General features: G+C 37.0%; 1 long non-coding RNA gene across 1 annotated transcript in view; it reads left to right on the forward strand.

Annotated features, from left to right (window-relative positions):
- LOC109054914 overlaps positions 1 to 21870 on the forward strand; it is a 79728-nt gene continuing 57858 nt past the window's right edge. Inside the window, exons 1-3 of the long non-coding RNA XR_006155212.1 lie at positions 1 to 80; positions 381 to 424; positions 5978 to 6161. This is a non-coding gene — a long non-coding RNA (uncharacterized LOC109054914). The remainder of the gene's footprint in view (positions 81 to 380; positions 425 to 5977; positions 6162 to 21870) is intronic.

Genomic DNA, 21870 nt, shown 5'->3' on the forward strand with positions numbered 1-21870 from the left:
CAAATCAGCGTGTCATGCGCAGAAACGTAAGAAAGTGTGCCGTTTTGGCGAGATTTTAGCGGGTTTTTAAAATTTATCAGGTTAGTTTCCCCCAGCCATTGTTATCAAATGATATTTTTTTTGTGTGTTTTAGTAAGGGGACACACCCATGGGTCAGTTCTCCTCAAAAGTATTCAATATATACAAACATACATACATATATATAAACATGTTACAAACATTTAGGTAAACTTTAGGCGGAAGAAAAACTGGAATCCAGCAGGTTAATTTACCTGCATTGTTTGATTATATAAGCAGGATTAAGCACATTTCAGAATTTAATAAGTGGCTCTCCTTCAATTCATGAGTAAATGTCAATAATTTTTTGCGAGGTCTCACAGGAAGCTGAATTTGGATTGGAATGACGAGGAATTATTTCACTCTGGTATGTAAAATCCCATAGTATTACAAATGCTTGAAATAACGTAAAATATTGTATATAGACATGTATAAATAATCAACCCACGGACTGATTATTTAGTTTAGGATAACAGGGGATATGATTTTTATTTTATTTTAACTACTATTTTAATTCTACTTAATTCTGATTCGAATTGAAATTCTGCATCCTTCAATTCAAGTGCTGCACAGCTCTGATCACGAGGAAATGTCTGAATGTATAATATTCCTGTTATTTTTTTTCTTGTACTGTGAAAGGATGCTGTTAAGCAGCAACCAGGCTTTGAAGTCATACCCACTTCTGTCTTGGCATATGCAAAGATCCTGTACAGACTGTTCAGACTAGTGTTTGACATATATTAGCATATAGACCTTAGTCAGGGTTGCTCCATATTTAATTTTTGACAGAAATGAAAAGGCGGCTGTGAACAGTACAGTGAACGATCAGCTCAATCAGTAGACGTACAGTGTAGCATAATGTACTGTTGTTTAACAACACAATGATTGCTCAGCTTATGAAATATCTTTATGGGAAAAAAAAAATCAGTAGACAAAGTTGCGAGCTGTGAAAAACAATAACCACAATTGCGGCCTTTGCACTTCACCACGTCTACTTGCCTGACATATTTTGACCACAAGTAGCCTATGTTTCTGACTTTTATTTAACCAATGGGACCCACTTATAACATAGTGCTGTCAAATGTAAATTAAGTTTTTACAGAGCTTTATTTACACATTTTGTACATTTAATACTTCGCACTATAAAATATACTTCTAAATTTCTATTCATTAGTCCCTATGTATCACACAATTTAATTGTGGTGTTCTCTGCACCAATAAAATGTTACACTTTTCATAGCCTCAAATGCGACAGTGTAGATAGAGGTGTGGGACCTGAGATTTGGCATTTTTTAGACCTTGGACAATTTTTACAAACTTACTTCGTGTCACGTACACATGCTCTCAATGGCTCAAGACCATAAGTGTGTGTTTTGGGACAGGCCCAAAGTCTGTCTTTGTTTTATGCTGATTTGATCTTGTCTGCCCCCTCGCTCTCATACTCCCCCTCCTGTTCAGTACAGAAAATACACCCACAGACTGCAGTGGAAACCAGTGTGGGGGTGTTTGCGGTAAAACATAATCTGGAGAAGGATGTCTAGAAGTCATCAATGTCTATTATGTTTTTAGGCATCAAACCATATTCTTAAGTCTGTCAGTATCAACTTGACATGTTTCTGATGCATTTCCACAAGAGTTTCCAGAAACATGTGTTCTCAATCTCAACTGTTTTTCTCTAAACAATGACAGCTTATGAGCCAGAGAACAACCGTTTTAAAGTCTGGTTTTAAACATGTGCAGTCCTCCTATATTGAATACAGAAGAGGGTTATGCACGTGTCAGATTTCTTCATTTGCATGCTATTTGCTTGTGAATGAATTGCATATGTCTGGGTGAGTTTGCGTTTGCCGCCCCCTTATGGTTGAGTAGACAAACTGCTCCACTGATCCGGCATCAGCTGGGCTGAGCTCACCCCAGCTGTCTCTGGGCACTGCTCCCAGTCTATTTAAAACAAGAAGAGGAGGGTGAATATAATCAGGGCTCATCTTTGTTGTATATCAGATTAAGAGGAACCCTTCGTCTGTTCTATGGGGGTGGACAGTAATTTTGCTGTTTTGACAGCATGATATTTCAAAAGTATACAGACAATTGGAAATCTTTTTGCCGCAGAATGAACAATTTGCGGTTTGGTGTTCAACATCCTTATGCTGATTTCTTTTTATGCTTAAGCATTTAGAGTAAAAAGATTTGCGTGGTTTGTGGAAGTCTGAAAAGAAATGATCTGATGTCTGAACGGCAATTAAATTTCCTAAGAACGTGGAGGCTCCCACCCTTACGACCAGATTACCTGATAATAAAGAACATTGGGAAAGATCTGTGTAATGTAATTATGTGTGTTTTACTGTAATTGTTGTGCTTGATAGCTTCAGAAAGAAGCTCCAGGCTTTTCGATTTATTTGTGTTTAGATCATCGGGGACCTCTGTTCCTTTTAGGTATTATGCTGCTTTGGCTGTGTGTGTGTGTGTGTCAAGTATGAGTGCCGTTTCCTGTCGACTCTGCCGCGTGTATTCTCTGTTCATTGTAATGCCTTTAATTAAAGTGATTTTATTCACAGGCACACAGCTGGCATCGGCGACTTTCCATTAGGCATCTGAGTGGCCGCCTCGCTGGTGGGAGGACCCGCACTGGGGCCACTTCCTGGGGAACACAATACCAGTTTCATCTCCCCTCTGAGTTTGTTGTGTGTTTTGAATTTATTAATCATTGATTTTAATGCGTGCCTCTTGACAGTGGCAGCTACCCATGCATTAATTAATTCCTGAGATCCTCTTTTGCAAAATGGCATTTAGAAACAATGCAGGGTCGGCCAGGGTTGCCTCTGACCTATAAAGAGATGTGCTGAATGCGAAATGTCAAAATTTGCTTTTATTTGTTCGTCGTTGTGGCGCTTCTTCACAGGTTTTATTGGCTCTTTTTATGTTGATGGCACTGCGATATAAAGGCCTATTTTTGTAGCCATTGAAATAGCAGTAAATAAAGTTCTTTATGTTTCTGCTGCTCTTTAGGCTCAGGCGTTTCGCTGAAAACGCTTCTTAAACTCACCTGCTTTGCATGTGCTGGCAAGCAGTCAATCGTCGAGCGAATTGTTGGTCTTAAGTTGTGAAGAAAGGTGCTTTGGGCTGACAATAGCTAGACTGTGTTTATCCGTTCAGGTCTTAAGGAAGTATGTTAAAAAATTGCCCTCAGTGAATTGTGTGGATTAAAAAGATAGATTAGATCTCAAAGGATGCATAAGGGAGCCGAATTTAAATTTGGAGCAGGATTTGAATGCATTCAAAGTCGCTTTATTTTTTTATTTATCGAAGAAGGGGGAAAACACTTATTCATCCATTTAAATGAGTAAATAGTCTGTGCGCTCGAAAAGATAAAAGCTATGCTCATAATCCGTATTGACACTCAGAGATGCGGAAATGAAGATTCCTAAGACCCATCCGCACCCTGCCCCGCTGAAAGGGCCTGATCCCCATTCAGGAGGCAGACCTAATGCTAAAGATTTCCTGACAGATTTCTTTCACTGGATTGATCAGGACATGTTGCTAGTAAGCGAGCGCGCCCAGAGAGACGTCTAGGAGGGTGTTCGGTTAGCAGGTGCTTATCACTTGTCTCGAGGAGCTTCTACCAGCCGCAGAGAGCCTGATTGTGTCTGACGGCGTTCGTTGTGCTTATGTGGTAGAACGGTGGGAAATGCTTGGTTGTCCTGATACGAAAGCCCTGCAGATGTCTTCTTTATTTTGGAGAGCTTAAAGGCACAGTTCATCGTTTACTCACCCTCATTCCAGTCCAAAACAGTTTGACTTTTTTTCTTTTGTGGAGATAGTTGGAAGAATTAGCAACTGTTTTGCTTTATACAAGGAAAGCCAAAACAACCTCAGTGTACCCCGTGATAAAGAGGTCACCTATATTTGGTTTTGAAAGTAATTTTCCCATAAAAAAAGAAAAAAAGTCTTAGTTTAAGAGTTTTAATCAGTGAACCAACTCTACCTGCTGCAATGTCAGTCACAACAGTTTGCAAAATTTGATTTGAACCAAATATATATATATATATATATATATATATATATATATATATATATATATATATATATATATATATATATTTAAATAAAATATATATGTCTCTTTCTCTCTCTATACAAACATACAACTTTTTATATGTATATGTGTGTATGTATTTTATATTTATTGCACATATTTAAGTAGTTTGAGAGTATAGGGAAACTAACTGGACAATTTAGAGTAGTTCATGGGTGGGTACTAAAGAGTTCTTTTGGCATGAAATGTGTGATGCATTGTTTGATTGGGGGGTAATAAAAAAAAAAACAATCATTGGTAATGTTTTTTTTTTTTAATCAGGAATTTTTCTGTTTAACACTACTTAAAAAAATAAATAATAATGCAGACTGATGGCTTGAACAAAAGCATGTGCTATTGATTAACAACCTTGTAGCTCACAGCAGGTCTGTTTTTAAAAGTTTATAAGTTATTGTTCAAAATCAATTCCTCTGTGGAGAAAATGAATGGGATTTTTAATTCCGGAAACAGACTGGTTCACTCTGTTGACTTTCATCATAAAGACAAAAGAAAACAAAGTCTTTGAAACATATTGCAAAATATATTTTTTTGTGTTCCATAGAAAAAAAGAAAAAGAAAAAAAAGTCAGGTTTGCAATGACTCACTGTAAATGGTGAAATAACTTTCATTTTTGGATGTACTAATGCCACAAATGTGTGAAGGATTCTCTCAGGAACTTTTCACTGATTGATATCATCACAGACAGCCGTTTTTGCAGTATGCCTGTTCTCACCATTCTCCCCCCGCCTAGTGTGTTTAAGGACCCCCTAAGCTGTGCTAGCCACAAAGCCTAAACGATGCTGCCCTTTCTTTTTTTTTCCTCCATTTGTATAGAGGGAAGAACAGAGGCAAAGCACGAGAGGGAAAGAGTGAGCCATCGATCAGTGCCGATCGTTACACGGCCCCGCACCCTGCCTCTCATTGTTTTTTATCTTGTCTCTCAAGCAGGGTGAACCCTTGTTGCCATGGCATCCCCCACACATTGGCGATGGCACTTCAACCCTTTAGCTTAATGATCTCTTGGCTGATAGCCTACTTGTCTGGTTGCCTCGCTCTGTCAAGAAGCAAGGAGGATATTTGAATCGCTAAAACATAACCATAACATCTCCTTACAAGCCATTTCCACTTTACTTTTACAAAAGCGGCGCATCTAACCACCCCTTCCCCCCAATCGCACACACGTATATAGGCCCGCGTTGATTATTTATTTCAGACTCCTTGTAGTTCAGCATTGTACGGGTCTCCCGATGCCGAGTGAAATCTTATTTTACATGGAATGAAGCCAATTTCCATTCATTCTGTGTCTTTTTTGTTTTTTAGTCATTACTTTAAACCATCACAGTGCTGGCAGATCAGAGCTGGGTGAAGGATTACCGTTCATATAAATAGCTGGCATTGATTCTGCAAAAAGAGAGACTTCTCTGTCATTATGGAGACAGAAAATCCTAATTTAGAAATGTGAACAAAAACGCTGAGCGTTCAATTCAATTCAGTAATCCTCCATATTGCATGAAATCAGAGGTGTCGTGTTACAATGCGCAGTTTAAGTCAGTGTGGAGATTTAGACAAAAGGTAGCGCCTGGAGCTATATCATGATGTACTGAGCTAGAAAATGTGTTCTTAGTCAGTGTTTCATTTCATCTCATTCAATTTTTTTTTTTCTTCATTTTTGGAAGTACCCTCTCTGTTACCTTTTTATTGCGGTATATGTACAGATCTCATTTAAATGTATTCGGTTAAGGCCTTTAATATTGAATCAGAGACACAGAACCATGGATAGGCCCTCGTTAATTAACGTATTTTCCTTTTCTGTCTCGCTCACTGTTTTTTTCTCATTGTGTCTTTCAGGCGTGCCTAATCGTACATGACTTTGAGGAGACGACGTGCGCTACCATCCCAGCACGTCGTATTTGAATATGGACAAAAAAACAGATCAGACATTAGCAACTGCTATTGATCCTCAAATAGGGGCCGAGCTGTCTGTTTTGAACGCCGCTGCCCGGTCGATCCCATCTGACCTACTGTTCACAAGGTAAAAAAAAAAAAAGAGAAAACAAAACGGGGAAGATTCTGCTCATAATTGGGTTGCGGCAGCAGTTGCTATTTTCATCGACATGAGAGGCTCATCCTCTCCAATAACCAGTATCACAAGAAGGAGAGTTCAGCCTCTCGTTGTTCAGCTGTATTGGGCTAAGCTGATGTTAGAAAGCCTGATAGTCTTCTCTTTGAGGATGTTCAGAAGGTGTGTTGTGGGTATGTTCAGTTAATGCAATTAAAAGTCCACATATACTGTTCAGAACGTTTGGATTTTTATGTTATTGAAAGAAGTCTCATATGCGCACCAAGGCTGCATATATTTGTTTTAAAATACAGTTAAATAGTAATATTAATAAAATATTTTTACAGTTTAAAATAATTGTTTTCTATTTAAATATAAAATGCAATTTATTCGGCAAAGCTGAATTTTCAGCAGCCATCACTCTATTACTTCAGTGTCGCATGATTTTAATATGTTGTTTTGGCACTCAAAAGCATTTCTTATTATCGATGAAAACAGCTATGCTGCTTAATATTTTTGTGAAAACCTTGATATTTTTTCAGATATAAGTTCAAATGAATAGTATTTTTTTTTTAAAACTGATATCTTTATAAATGTTTTTACTGTCACTTTTGATCAAGTTAAAATAGGAATGTAATGATTAACCGTGAGCTGGTTGAAAATCGATACAAATATGTGATGATTCAAATTGGTTGAGATGCTAAATGATCGCAATTCAATTAGGGGTAGGAGTTTGTCTGATGGGAACTTTAGAAAAGTTTAGATGGTATTTTTCTTTTCATCTTGCTTCTGTATAATGCTTATTAAAGTTCATAAGTGCAGCGCTGCTTTGTTTACAGCTGAATCCAAGGAAACACTTTAAGCGCCACCAGCTGGCAGAGAGTGAATCTGCATCTCATTCAGCTCGTCCGCTGTTTCAGTTTCATGCAGATATTTTTTTATGTATAGTTTCACAAAACTGAAGTCAAATAATTCTGTTTTTGCTTCAAATTTCAAAATTATACAATCTAAAGTAGATTAAATCTGTTCATGTTGCATGTATGCAGCATCTTTGTTTGGATCATGAATAAAATCCAGTAGTTGCCTGCCTCTGGAAAGAGCACAGACAAAGCCTTATTTTGTTTATATGAAGTGATTTCTTTTGTGTTACTTATTATTCATTTGATTCGGGGCTTGTTTAAAAAATTCTATTTAGTTTTGTTATTTACATTTACATTATATTTAAATGTTGTTATTTAGCAGGCGCTTTATCCAAAGCGACTTACAAATGAGGTCAATAGAAGCAATCAAAACGAACAAAAGAGCAATAATATGCAAGTGCTATATTAGTATATTGTTATCAGTGTTGGGGAGTAGCTAGCTACAAGTGGTGACGCTACTAGCTTAACTACTTTTTTCAGTAGCTTTACAGTAGTGATGCTACATTTAAAACAGTGTAGCTTTTCCTGTAGCTGACTACTTTTTCCAGGAAGTAGCGATGTTACGCGACCAAACACTACATTCCGTTTTGCGTCCTGATGAGTCACGAGCCTGTAATGCATTGCAGCACTCGCAGCGTCTTCTTCTGACTAGATCACAAACTACATTTGATCATTACTGCCATCTGTTGTGATATCACGCATTACAGTCTTTCCACAAGAGATTGTCTGATGATATTGCAAAGGATGTACAGAAGTGGATATTTCACATGAATCAACTGTAATTTACATAAAACAAAGATTAAAATGCGGTCTGCATCGAAGACTTAAAGCACATACAGGAGGTGAATAATAGCATTTTTAAATTGATTAATTTTTCTTCTTTATTGCACTCTAGATCAAATGTCTATTTTACAATGATGAACAGTCATAATATAATGTAATGAACACTAATTGAACAGAAAATAAAATTGTGATATAGTAGTGTGCTTATCATTTGGCAAAGTATGGTTGCTGCGGGATTCACGCAAAACGCATTGTTCATGCACGCAGCTGATGACTGACATCTCCATTCACAGTCAGTAAATACCGCATGAGTTGTGTTTAACCTGCTTATTTTATGACTCCTCCTTATCCAGTTTAAGTTGCATACATTTTGTTCTTGCATTGATGTTATGTTAGTAGCAATTTTGCACTTTGACAGTCAGTTTAAGATAATATAACTATACAGTAGCCTATTTTATTATTGTGTGTATATCGGATAGTTTACAAAATTAAACGATTGGGACACTTTTTTGTAATTGAAATGACTTGGGGAAAAAGTGTCCCAATCTACCTGAATTCACCCTACTCTTTGAAATCATGATTGCATTACAGTATGTTGTATTAAACCCCAAATATTTTGCTTATAACTTAATTATAACTCTTCATTAATAATATTGTTATTTGTAATGTTAATTGTAAAAAAAAAATAATAATAATAATAATAAAAACATTTAAAGTATTTCAATGTAGCTAGCTACTTTTTGATAGTAACTTGTAGTGTAGCTAACTACATTTTCAGAAGAGTAGCTTGAATGTAGCTTAACTACTTTAATTTATGAGTAGCTTGTAGCTGGTCAAGCTACAGTTTCAGAGTAGCTTTCCCAACACTGAATTATAGTGTTATGTTTTAGTTTCACAAAGAAACATGCAGCATTTTGTCCAAGCAATAATAAAAGGTCAAATTTGATTTATAATTTGTCTTTTAAATCTCATTTTGTAAAAAAGTAAAAAATAAAATAAAAAAATCATGAATCGAATCATGAGTTGAGTGAATCGTTACATCCCTAAGTTAAAGTATCCTTGCCGAATAAAAGTATTAATTAAAAAATAATAATAAATAGCACTTATCCTAAACCAAAAAACGACACCGAAAACATAAAATTAAATCAAATACAACTAAACAATAATATGTCATATAATTTACGGTTGGGAATCGAAAATCGATTCCGATTCCAGAATCAGATACTTAAGGTCAGAAATCAGATAGTTGCTGTCAAATTAAAATTTTGATTCCGCCTATCGATTCCTATGCGCCTCTTTTTTTTTCTTTTCTTTTCATGTGTGAGGACCGACCTAGCGATCTGCTAGGACCTTTCTCGCTAATGTACAGGTGTTTGTTTTGAATGTTTGTGGCTTACCCTCCTTGTGAAGGGTGTCAATGATTGTCTTCTGGACAACTGTCAGATCAGCAGTCTTCCCCATGATTGTGTAGCCTAGTGAACCAAACTGAGAGACCATTTTGAAGGCTCAGGAAACCTTTGCAGGTGTTTTGAGTTGATTAGCTGATTGGCATGTCACCATATTCTAATTTGTTGAGATAGTCAATTGGTGGGTTTTTGTTAAATGTGAGCCAAAATCATCACAATTAAAAGAACCAAAGACTTTAAACTTCAATTGTGTGCATTGAATTTATTTAATACACAAGTTTCACAATTTGAGTTGAATTACTGAAATAAATGAACTTTTCCACGACATTCTAATTTTTTTCAGCATACGATCACATCAGTGTGATTTGAACATTTAAATTTGCGTTTGTGCTGCCATTGACCTAAAGATAGCAGCTGTCTGTCATGAATGAAACAGCTTCATAGTCTTTTTAGCCACAAACATTCAAATCACAAATATTCTAATCACAGAAGTACTGGGATAAAAGTTTATAGTTCAAATATAAACTGCGTGTACGATGTGTATGGTATCGATTAAAATATGGTATCGAGTAAATCACCTTTTGTAAGTAATTTGACCCTTCAAATTAAGATTTATCATTACATTGTTATACCAGAAGGTGGCGAAAAGGGGCTGTTAAAATGTATATGTCTTTGAATCATACAAGAGATTCGTTAAAGAACGCTTAATCATCCAGTAATGAAACAAGTACAATTTTGAGTCATTTAATCATTAATTCATAAATTACATGTGATTTTGTTTAGTTGTCTGATATTTTTTCTTTAGAATCAGGAGAGAACCACAACTTCCATTGGAATAAAAAAAAAAAAAACTCAGTTTATCCAGATTCATGCAGTTCTATTTTGCACACAAACAGCTCTTAAAGAGTCCAGATTTTATGTAACCTGTTGATTTTTGTTCATGGTATTCAGCTCCAATAAATGGTTTGCAAAAAAGAGACACATGGTAAATGTTTGATATCATTAATTAATCACATTGGAATCGAAAAGAATCAGAATTGAAAAGAATCAGAATTGATAAGCAGAATCCGAATCGATAAAATTCAAACGACACCCAACCCTAAACATAACAAATATGTACATTACTCTGGCAACATACTACAAGAGAACAGACACATTACACTGAGGTGTTAACCAGATGCATATTAAAGTTTTAACACAAACTACCCTTAGCAAAATGTTATAAAATTAGTTGCTGGAAAAATGTTATTGGTTATCATGTTAAAAAGCACATAGCCTATTTGAAATATTTCCGTTCCTTCATGCTTGACAAGTCTTCATGCATGGCAAGTGTAGGCCACCTGATTTCCTACCAGCTGTTGTTATTTATGAATGCATTTTAAATTTGTCTGAGCGCACATCTTCAGATTTTAGTCCTTCTACTCTGATGTGATGTAAATATTAATGCTATGAAATATGCCTGCCGACAGCTTAGGTAAGGATTATTTAAAGTCGGCTCCAAATTTCCATTCGTATCCTTTGGTATGAATACATGTGCTACTTGCAGGTCTGTGGGATTCCTCTATCTTGGACTTTTTGGACCACAGCACAAAAATACATAAAATGTTTCATTTTAGTAGATCATGGAATAAACCCAGTGCGTTAAAATGCCATGATTTAATGCTGCTGTTATCCAGGATGCTCAAGACAGGGGCTACACATCTTCTCTGTTGCTTTATTGCATTGGCCATGTGCAAGCCGTGCATGACTTGAAGCTCAAATTCTCTGTGAGCACTGAACCTTTTTATGCACTCCACTGGTTAGTTGTGATTTTGTCACATTGAACCACTCACCTGTATTAACATGCTCTGCTAAATGCACAGTTTCTTCTTATGCTCGTGGACTAGTGGAAGTCACTTAAAACCTATGATTCCCTGACCTATGATTAAAAATGTTTTAGTTGTATCCCAAATTATGTTCAGTACTTATTTTTGTTAGTTTAAATCTAACAATTGTGACAGAATTGTGAGATGTAAACAATATGTAAAAGTCAGAATTATGAGTTTATATAGTAAGTAAATTGTATTTATATAGCACATTTAAACATAGCAAAGCTATCCAAAGTGCTTAACAATGTAAAATAAAATTAAAATAGGAAAGGAAACACACAAAAGAAGCAAACAAGACAGACAATAAAACAACAATGAAGTGAAATTAAAATGCTAAGGAGAAAAGATACATTTTCATCCTCGATTTAAAAGTGGTAATGTAAGGTGCAAAGCAGCAGTCTAGAGGCAATTGGTTCCACAGACAGGGGGCAGTGACTGAAAAAGCTCTCTCAACCTTAGTTTTCAAACGGGAACGAGGGACAGATAAAAGAGCCCTGTCAGCGGATCTTAAAAGTCTGGTATATGACAAATGGATTGATTGTTAAGAGCTTTAAAAACAAACAACAGTATCTTAAACTGAACTCTAAAATGGACCGGAAGCCAGTGAAGCGAAGCTAAAATAGGAGTGACATGGTCATATTTCTTTGCCCCTGTCAGCAGCCTTGCAGCTGCATTTTGTACTAACTGGAGGCGTGAAAGCGATGACTGAGGAAGACCTGAGTACAGTGAATTACAGTAATCTAAACGTGAGGTAATAAAAGCATGAATAACCTTCTCCATATCTTGAAAAGACAAAAGCGATTTAAGTTTGGAGATGACCCGTAATTGATAAAAACTGTTCCTAATGACAGAATTAATTTGTTTGGACAAACATAATTCTGAGTCTATGATAATGCCCAGGTTTCTAACCTGTGAGAAAATGGAGGGAAAATGATTGCCCAGCTCCTCAATAATATCCATTTTCATTTTTTGGGGGGACCAAAAACAATAATTTTTGTTTTGTTCTCATTGAGTTGGAGAAAGTTATTTGATAACCATTTTTTAATATCTGAGATACATTCCAGCAATGGTTGAATGGAATCACCAGCTTTTAGCGGGAGGTAAAACTGTGTATCATCAGCATACAAATAAAAAGAAACATTGTGCTTCCTGATAATATCCCCCAGAGGGCGCATATATAAGTTAAAAAGAAGCGGCCTCAGAATAGAGCCCTGAGGTACTCCACTAATAATTGGGGCAGATGATGAGGAAAACTTGCCTAGCTCTACAGAAAAAGACCTGTCTTTGAGATATGAGCTGAACCATCGTAAGGCTGTGTACCGATCAGATGTTCTAAACGGCAAATAAGAATCAAGGAATACAAGGGTATCTCACAAATCAGTTTTTTTTTCTGCCACAAAAAAGGAAATTGTGACTTTATCACACAATTATGACTAGTTTCTCACCATTGCGAGTTAACAGTATCTTGCAATTGTGAGATTTGTGAGGAAAAAAAGAATTGTCAAATTTGTACATTTATTTAAATTCCATTGTGGAAATGGGCTTCCATATCTATGCACTATCGATACTGAAAAAAAAAAAGGTGGGATTTACTTTGAAAAAAATTTCATTAAGAAATTGTGAGTATATTTTCCAAATAATTACAGAGATGTATGAATGAGATTTAAAAGGTGTAAAAATGCCAAATGTATGGATTTTTTTATTTTTATTTTAAGAACTCTCTAGTGTATGAATTTTAGAAGGTTATTTTGTCATCTAGCGCAAACATTCCTCACACACTGCTTTTTCCTTTTTTTTTTTTGGAAATTTAAAGGGTGAACACACTACTTACACTCTATATATACTACAAAAATTATATGTATGCAAATTGGGGCAGACCTCTTTATTTGACATTGCTTTCTTTGTAAGGTGTGAATATGGGGCAACGTCGCTTCATCCAACTTCACTGGGTCCTTTTGAGCTCCTGTGATGTCCAGAGCTGGTTATGAATATTCTGTCAGGCAGAGAGCTGAATAAAGTCAATAAGGAATATCTTCTCCCATTGCTATTTGAAGCAGTTAGATGATGGATGCCTTGCATTTACCGCTAAGCGCTATCTAAAGCACTTATAGCCACTTTTCAACCCCCAGACAAGGCAAAAGTAAGCTTGACTTTTTATCTGCTTTTATCCCAGTGCATACTTGCCGCCTTTAAAAAAAAATCAGTTTTACTATTTTATCCTCCCATAATGTAATATGGCGAGCCAAGCACTTCCTGCATATCATAAGGTATTGAAAGGTACAATTGAATTAGACTAAAGAGCTCTGAAGAATGGAGGGTACTCACATTCTCTTTTTTTGCTGTAAATTGACACTGAAATGGTCTGTCTCACGCCCTCTCAGATGGATAACTTGCATATTAACTGGCTTGAAGCAAATTGTGTCAAAATGGGGCAGAATGCAGTAAATGAGATATCTATCGCTTCAGATCACATTTCCTCTCATCAGTGGCCTTCTTTATTTCCTCACTCCCGTTAATGGGAGTTTATGACGTCTGCTGATGACCTGACCTTGACTCCCCTTCCACGGCAAATGTACTTTGTTCCACAGAACTAGAACACAGTTAGTATCCGCCAAACGAGGCGTGTAATTTGTGTTGCTAAACATCCCGCTTCTGACACCTGTGAACTAGTTAAATCAAGGGGAAAACGCTTACGTTTTTTCTAACGTCAACATCTTTCAGCTTACATTTTTCCGAGTCTTAGACTTAATCGGGGCCTCTCGTCAGATTGAGACTGTCTGGGAATATCTAACGCTCCCAAAAAAGAAAAGCTTTGAATATACATATGATTAATAATTAATTCCATACTTTATTCCCCTTTGAAAGTTATTATGCAGAATAAATATTTCATTTGAGTACAAGTCTTACATGACAAGTGCGCAAAGACAAGGGATAGTAATAGCACGCGGTTTGACAAGTCTATGTAGAATTGCGGTCTGAGAGTTGGCCTCCCTTTTTTATAAATATAGCATTCAAGAGACGCCTCTATTTTTGGTCATTTCCCATGGATGAATTCCCTTTTCGGACTCCTTAAACACTAGTGACACAGAGTGTTTTCAGAGCCCGTACGCATCAGTCGATGGCAAGGGTTGTGTTATTAGTGAGCTTGAATCAGAGTGTGTTTCCCTCATGAATTGGTGAAGTTATTCCAACTTTAGATGGCTCGATCTGCAATGATGCGGTTTTTGTGCTTATAAATGTGACAAGGGTTCCTTCTGTTTGAACTGGCTTGTTGTGTGTTGATATCTGTCTTACACCTCCTGATCCATCTGTCTTTCCTCCTCCTCTCCCTCTCTGTCTCCATCTTCTCTCTCCCTTTCTCTCCCCCATTTCCTGATGTGCCGCAGAGAGACACAATTATCCACTTCATTTGAGTCGCCGTGATAATGGTTGGCCCAGCCCTCTCGGGGAAATAGGTAGCAGTAATTGTGAATGGTGTAATGAGTGTGGAATTGTGAGCGTGCTGGGTGACACCATTAGAATCGACCCGCTCCTGACCTCAACCCCAACAACAAGTGAGACCCCCCCAGCCCTCAAAGCACAGCAACCGCACCACAGCCATTTCGCTTCTCGGACAATTAATCCCAGCCTTCCTTCCATTTGTATTCCCACTGTTCCTCTCCTTCTCACCTCCTCTCCACTATGAATTTTGACACACTTAACTGGGCTTTTATCAAGTGCAGTGCAATAAATCAGACAGGATGTGACTTTTCGAGTCCCAGGGTTCCTGCCGCCATGGGAAACATTTGAAATATCAGGGCATTTTTAAGATTGTGATTTCCATGCTTGATAAAAGTAATAGAAATAAATGAAATAATAACACTTTCATAACAATTTTAGTTCAACTTTAGTTCATGATGTAAGCATGAACAGTACTTTTACTGCATTTATTAATCTATTTTAATGTTGATTTCTACATACACAATTGTTCAAAAGTTTGGTGTTGGGAAGTCTATTATACTCATCAAAGCTGCATGTATTTGTCTAAATATACATCATAAACAATAATATTGTGAACTATTGTAACGACAATAAATAGCTGTTTTCTATTTTATTATTTAAAAATATATATTTATATGATGGCAAAGCTGAATGTTTAGCAGCCATTACTCCGGTCTTTAGTGTCACATGATCCTTCAGAAATCATTCTGATTTGCTGGTTTGGTGCTCAAGATAAACATTTCTAAATATTATTACAGTTGAAAATGATTGTGCTGCAAACTATTTCTACACAACCCCAATTATATATATATATATATATATTATATATATATATATATATATATATATATATATATATATATATATATACATATATATATAATAAATTTAATAAATAAAAAGAATACATTTGTTACATTCAGTATGTAAATAAATTATTCACTTATTATTATGGTCACTCTTTATTTTTAGGTCCACTTCTCGGTATTGACAAACCATTAACCATGACTTTTGCCTTAATAAACTTCGACTTTTCTGCTTCTTATTAGTGAGGTAGCTGTTCAGTTCAGGTATTGGGTAGGTTTAGGGATGTAGAATATGGTTGTGCAAAATATGTGCTTTTTAAGTAATAAACAGCCAATATGTTAATAATGGGCATGCTAATAAGCAACTAGTCAATAGTGAGAATTGGTCCCTATATTAAAGTGTTACCATTATTATTAATTATTAATGAATTAAATTATTATTCATGATTTAAATTTTGAATTAATTAAATACATGATAATATATTTATAAATGAACATAGATTAATATTGTGCTGTAAACAGTTGTTCATTTGAAAAATATCGAATGCATTAACAACTGAACCTTATTGCAGTTGAATAGAGTAATAAAAAACTAACTAGAAAAGCAGTGGTCAAAAGGTGTGGGACCCCTGAAGACCACAAAGAAAAAGAGTGCTGCGGGTGGCACAGGTTACAGGTTGTTACCAGTTGCCGCATTGCATCTCTGACAAAAAGAGGATGATACGCCTCCCTCCAGCCTCCATTTAATCCTGCTGTAGGGTTTCTATTCACCTTTACCTTCTGAAAGCTTCTCCCGCTGCTTTCAGCTGCACACTACAGCGTGTAAGTGGATCTGTGTAAGATTTCACCGTCGGAGTAGCTTGCACGTTACTCAATGGCGCTGACACCTTTGCACCTGCAAGCAGACAGGTGAGCGGAGCGCAGCGACGTGCCCCAATTATCCACCGTGGCATGCGTTAGTGAATGATCTGGCTGGAGAGAACGGTGGGGTGCTGAGGAACCGCAGGGGGCCTCCTGACCTGAGGTGCTATTAATCTGGGTGCAGAACAGCTGAGAAACAGCTCCACTTGTGTGTTTGATGAGCCGCTTATCATGGAGCCCCGCTGCTTCTGAGTGCGGATGTGTTGGGCTCTCTTTTAAAAATGCTTTGTATTAATTAACCCCCTACCCACGGCTCCCCTGTTCAGGCTGATCTCCGCTTGGCTTTTGTTCTTATTGTACTAACTTGAGGTGTGCGCATGAAGAGTAACCGGACGGAGTAATGGTTTAGTGCAGCTGTTGTATTTGTGGAATTTGTGAGAATTGAACCTAGTGAATATGTTTCCAGCACGAGTCAGTTTGTGTCAGTAGTTCCAGTTTCATTTTGGGATTATATAGTGCTCTTTCAGTGCATTTGACTTCTTAAATCCTTCAGTACTTTTTACATCCAATTATCATTAAATTGTCATTAAAAGAACAGTGATTGGGGCTCGTCAGATGCCTTAACCATTCACATAATTTGATATTCCTTTTGCTCAGCAAAACAGCTTTTGCTTTTGTGAATCAGGCCCATTTTCTCAGCCTTAATTAAGGGCAGACAACAGGGCCTGTCTTGTAAAACTCAGCTGTACACTTAAACCAGCTGTCACAAAGCTGACATCAGTGTCTTAAATCCCCGGCGAGCAGGCCAGCAGTGACAGCGTTGTGGAAGAAATGTTCTTTGGTGGAAAGCATGATGTAGCCTTAAAGTAAAGCCGTGGCATCTTGTGGCAGCCACTAGCCTTTTCGCTTTTAATGAGAAGTCCGTATCTGATTACGAGGACACAGATATCCGCCAAACTATTCAATGTCATGAATAGAAATACTATGAAACTGGAATTAATGTGTGACCTTTGTATAATAACATTTAATTTTGACTGTTTGAACAGAAGCTTAAAGGTGATCTGGACTGCCCTGTGAGGGCTAAAAGAGATTTTCACTATAAAATTGGTTTCAAAGAAAGGTGGTGCTAAGTCCACCCATACGATTTTTTATATTTATTACTGGCCTTTTTGCCAATTTTATTATAGATGAAATTAAAAGTGAAGACTGAAAATAATGGGGAGAAGGGAAGGGGAAATGGGATTTTCAAATGTCGTGAGCCAGACTTAAACTTCTGTCGTCTGCATGAGCTTCAAAGCTCAGCAAACTCAGTCAGAACCGCTAAGTTTTTTTTTTTTTTTTTTAACTGTTATGCTCACCAAGGCTGCATAAACATTAACAAAAATAATTAAAAAAAATAAAAATATTAAAATATTATTACAATTTTAATACAATTTATAGCGTATTTTATTCTTATGATGCAAAGCTGTTTTTTCAGCAGTCATGACTTAATCTTTAGTGTCACATGATCCTTTGGAAATCATTCTAATATTCTGATTTGGTGCTCAGGAAACACTTATTGATATCAATGCTGATAGGAGTTGTGCTGCTTAATTTCTTTTTGGAAATAAAGTTTTTTTTTTTTATCTTTGAGAAACAAAGTTCAATATAATAGCATTTGTTTGAAATAAAAATATTTTGTACTGTATTTAATGTGTCCTTACTGAATAAAAGTTACTTGTGTTTTTTATTTTTTATTTATTTATTTTTTTCACTTTAAATTGTTTTGGCTTAAAAAAGTCTGGCAAACATTCTATGCATGAGTATTTGTGTTCCCCGGAAATCTAACCCGCCATGACCTTGGTGTTGCTAGCACTGTACCAGTCGACTTACAGAGGCTGAGAAGAAAAAGAGGATAAAGGGTGAGAGATGAGGAGGAAAGAGTCAGAGGGAGGTGGAAACTAGGAGACAGAGATGGAAGGGGACCGAGAGGTAGACATCTGCTGTCCAGCTGAGCCACCCTCACATTAACTCAAGTGAACACTCTCATTGTCACACTTTCCCAAGGGCCCCTGATATCTAGGTCTAGGGACAGGGAAAGTGTATTTCAGTCACGCACAAAGACAAGCAACAACTAGGCTCTCTCTCTCACACACACACTGAAACTTAATTACACTTGGCCACAGCATCATTTATCCACCGCTTTTTTGAAGATAGCACACCGTTAAGTCCAAGTTCCCTCTTCCACCCAGCAGATGGCGCTGTTGTCACTGCTTTTTCAGGCACCTGTGGGAAAGGCAGCTGAAATGCCAGCAAAGCCTACAGGGGAGGGTTCAGGATTACTCCTAAAATCACACTCAAATGCCGTTAGCTGAGTAAAGAGAGCTTATTGTTCCCTCAAAGTTTACATGTCAAGGTCATTAGTGAGTCGAGCTCATAGATTTTAGCTTGATGCCATCTTACACTAAGCTGCTCCGCACAATTCCCCAACCATATGTGTGTGTGATCGGGGGTGTGCGACATCATCTAAATAAATCATGCTAAATCATTGTATTCTCAACAGGCTGCCATTGCTTGCCAGCAGTTCTCTTCCTTTCGTTGCCTCTGCCACGTTTAAACACCACTTTGCCTCCTAAAAACTACAGAGGACCGAAACCCGTCTTCATCTAAGCGGCCCCTGTTGAAACACGGGTGCACGCACACAGACGCATGGCGTTTCTGTGGATTTAAATGCAGTCAGGCACATTATCAGGCTGTGCTCAGTCAAGCTCAAACATTCCATAACCTCAACCTTCTCCCTGACCCCTCCCTGCTTTTAACAACTGCCGACATAGTTTTGTGCTGTTATGTGATCATGCTCGGATGAAATCTGTCAAACAGCCCCCTGAGTTATTAGGCTGTCTACGTCTGACCTTTCCGCAATCAAAGATATATGACTTAAGGGCTCAGATTTGCCATGGCAACGGGTCCAATTTGCCGCCGTGAGAAAAGGTCTAATTGTTGCAGAAATTTAATGATCTAGCGCGACATCGGGGGCTGTGAGATTTTATGAACTGTTTACGCTATAATTTTCTTTTGTTAATGCATTCCCTGCTTAACCCTTCCACTGCCGGCCGCCTGGAGCGGGAAGGGGGGTTTTCGGAGCGGGAAAGGGAAGGATGCTGTGCATGTTTGTATGCATGCATGTGCTTCAACCTGTTTGCAGATCTTGCGTTTAGAAGGTGAAAATAGGGCAGCTCGGTTTCCACGAAATAGCTCAGTATTATCGCTCCGCCAATGTAGACATCAGTAATATATTCTACAAGGTCAAAGACAACTGAAATTAAAATGTCTAATCAGTTAATTTGTTTTATTGCGAGGGACTGGTGTGTGATTGGACACAGGCGAGGCGGGCGAGAGATAGATGGAGGGAGTGCAGATGCTTGGATATGCACACTGATATTTTGACTGCTCTTGATGTGGGGAAGTATGGCCGTGTTATTCTGTCATTGAATGTTGATGAACCTCTGACTCTCTCTCTCTCTCTCTCTCTCTCTCTCTCTCTCTCTCTCGCTCTCTCTCTGTCTGTCTTTTTTGTTTTCCGCCCTTTCCCTCTTTCTTTTTTTCAATCTATGTTACATTCATACAAGACTGATTTTATTAGTTTGCCGAAATAGACTTATATTTTATATCTCATTAAATATTCAAAATAAATTCAGCATATTTGATACGTTCATACATATTCAGATTCAGTAACAAGGATCAGAATATTTTGATTGAGCCTATACAGCGAAAGAATATTTCAAATGTTCTTTTTGCGTGCAGATAATTCCATTCAGAGGAAAGAGGTGAATTACAATTGGTCTCATTGTTTTCTTATTGCTCTTTAGATTTTTTATTTTTTTTTGCCGGGCTGCCTGCACAGTTCTGTCATGAAATATTTAGTTAGATGAAGTCTTTGGATTTGTTATTGTACTTTATAGGGTAAAGTGTTTTGTATTGTTTCAGTGAATTTAGTCGAATCCTCAATATCTTTCATCCGATATAATGCAAAATGTTGTTTGGACAGGTAAGACTTTCATAGATGTTTATTTGTCTTGGAACATAATAACATCCCTTTTTAATAAAATGGTATGAGGGAGAGCTTTTGTTCTGTAGTCTATTTAATTGCATAGTGTGGGTGACTGTGACCTCCATTAGGTCCAGTAAAGAGGAACGGTCCTCTGCTGTTTGTTTAACTTTAATTCGCAGTAGAAGAGGACTGGCCTTGATTTATTAGCGCTCAGTGTCAAATGACCATGATGAAGTACATTTCCATTTTAAAAGACTTCAGCACTCAATCTGGAAAAGTTACGATGGAAACAAACAACATGATTAGTCAGTGAAGGAGAGAGGAGCACTATATTGAGATCTGAGGGAGAAAGAGCAATGACCATGTATTAATGGAAGGGACTGTGATGTTTCATATTTTATCCATTTACTGTCTGTATACAATATGCAAATTCATACTTCATTACAATCAGGATAAAAAAAGACCTCCAGATTAAACATCATGCGGGGCTTTAATTAAAAGAAATGTTTGTTGGATAAACATTTGCTATACAAGAATAATGCAAAATGTGCTCACTCACCCCTTATATATTACATTATATATCATATTATTATTATATACATATATTACTGTTCAAAAGTTTTGGGTAATTTATTTAATTTTATAAAATAAACAAGCAAGAATGCTTTAACATGGTCAAAAGTGACAAAGTGCACTTTCTATTTAAATATTAAAATAGAGTTATTTTAATTTGTGATAATATTATATAATATTACAGTTTTTACTGTTTGTTTGATTAAAAATCATTCAAAAATTGGCTTCAAACTTTTGAACAGTACTGCATATATTTACTGTATATATTTACTGTAGGTGTAAATGAATAGATGTATATGTTAAAACCAATATGTGAAGTTTAACTAATGCATCATCATATGACCAGCTGACAGTGGATAAAAAGACTTGTCTATTTCACATGCTTGCAAGATCTTGATGCTTTGCTTAAAAGCTATGCTATGGGTCTTTTGCAGCTTACCTTTCAAGTTTACATCAACCCACACAAACTTGTCATTGTAAAGCTTGCAAGGTGAGGAGGTGTGTGTGTGTGTGTGTGTGTGTGCCGGCTGCTCTCCAGCACAGTGATGAAGTGATTTTTAAATGAAAATACACCTGTCTTTAGGACAAATACGTGGCACTAATTACTTGTCTAACCTAAATCTCCTACTGCCAGATGTTGCTAAAATACAGAGACAGAGACAAATTGTGCGCCACTCTTTTAGCCAGTGCACAAATATAGACGTTTAAATCATTTTTTCCTTGACCCTGTTAGAGAGGCATTCAATGTGAGCACTAAGTCAAGGCTGAGACTAATTGTAACGGTATAGTAGGTATTGCCTAATCTTGTCTCTCTCCAGTCTGTGCCTGACATAAGAGGGATTATACTCTTATCTACCCCTCCTCCTTATGTTCCCCTACTCTCCAATTCACATTTCTATTTCAGTTACGTCCTTTTCACCTCTCCCTACCCGTCCTGCCCTCCTCTCCTTTGCTC

This window comes from Cyprinus carpio, chromosome B7 (genome assembly GCF_018340385.1).
Source record: "Cyprinus carpio isolate SPL01 chromosome B7, ASM1834038v1, whole genome shotgun sequence".
Classification (NCBI taxonomy): Eukaryota; Metazoa; Chordata; class Actinopteri; order Cypriniformes; family Cyprinidae; genus Cyprinus; species Cyprinus carpio.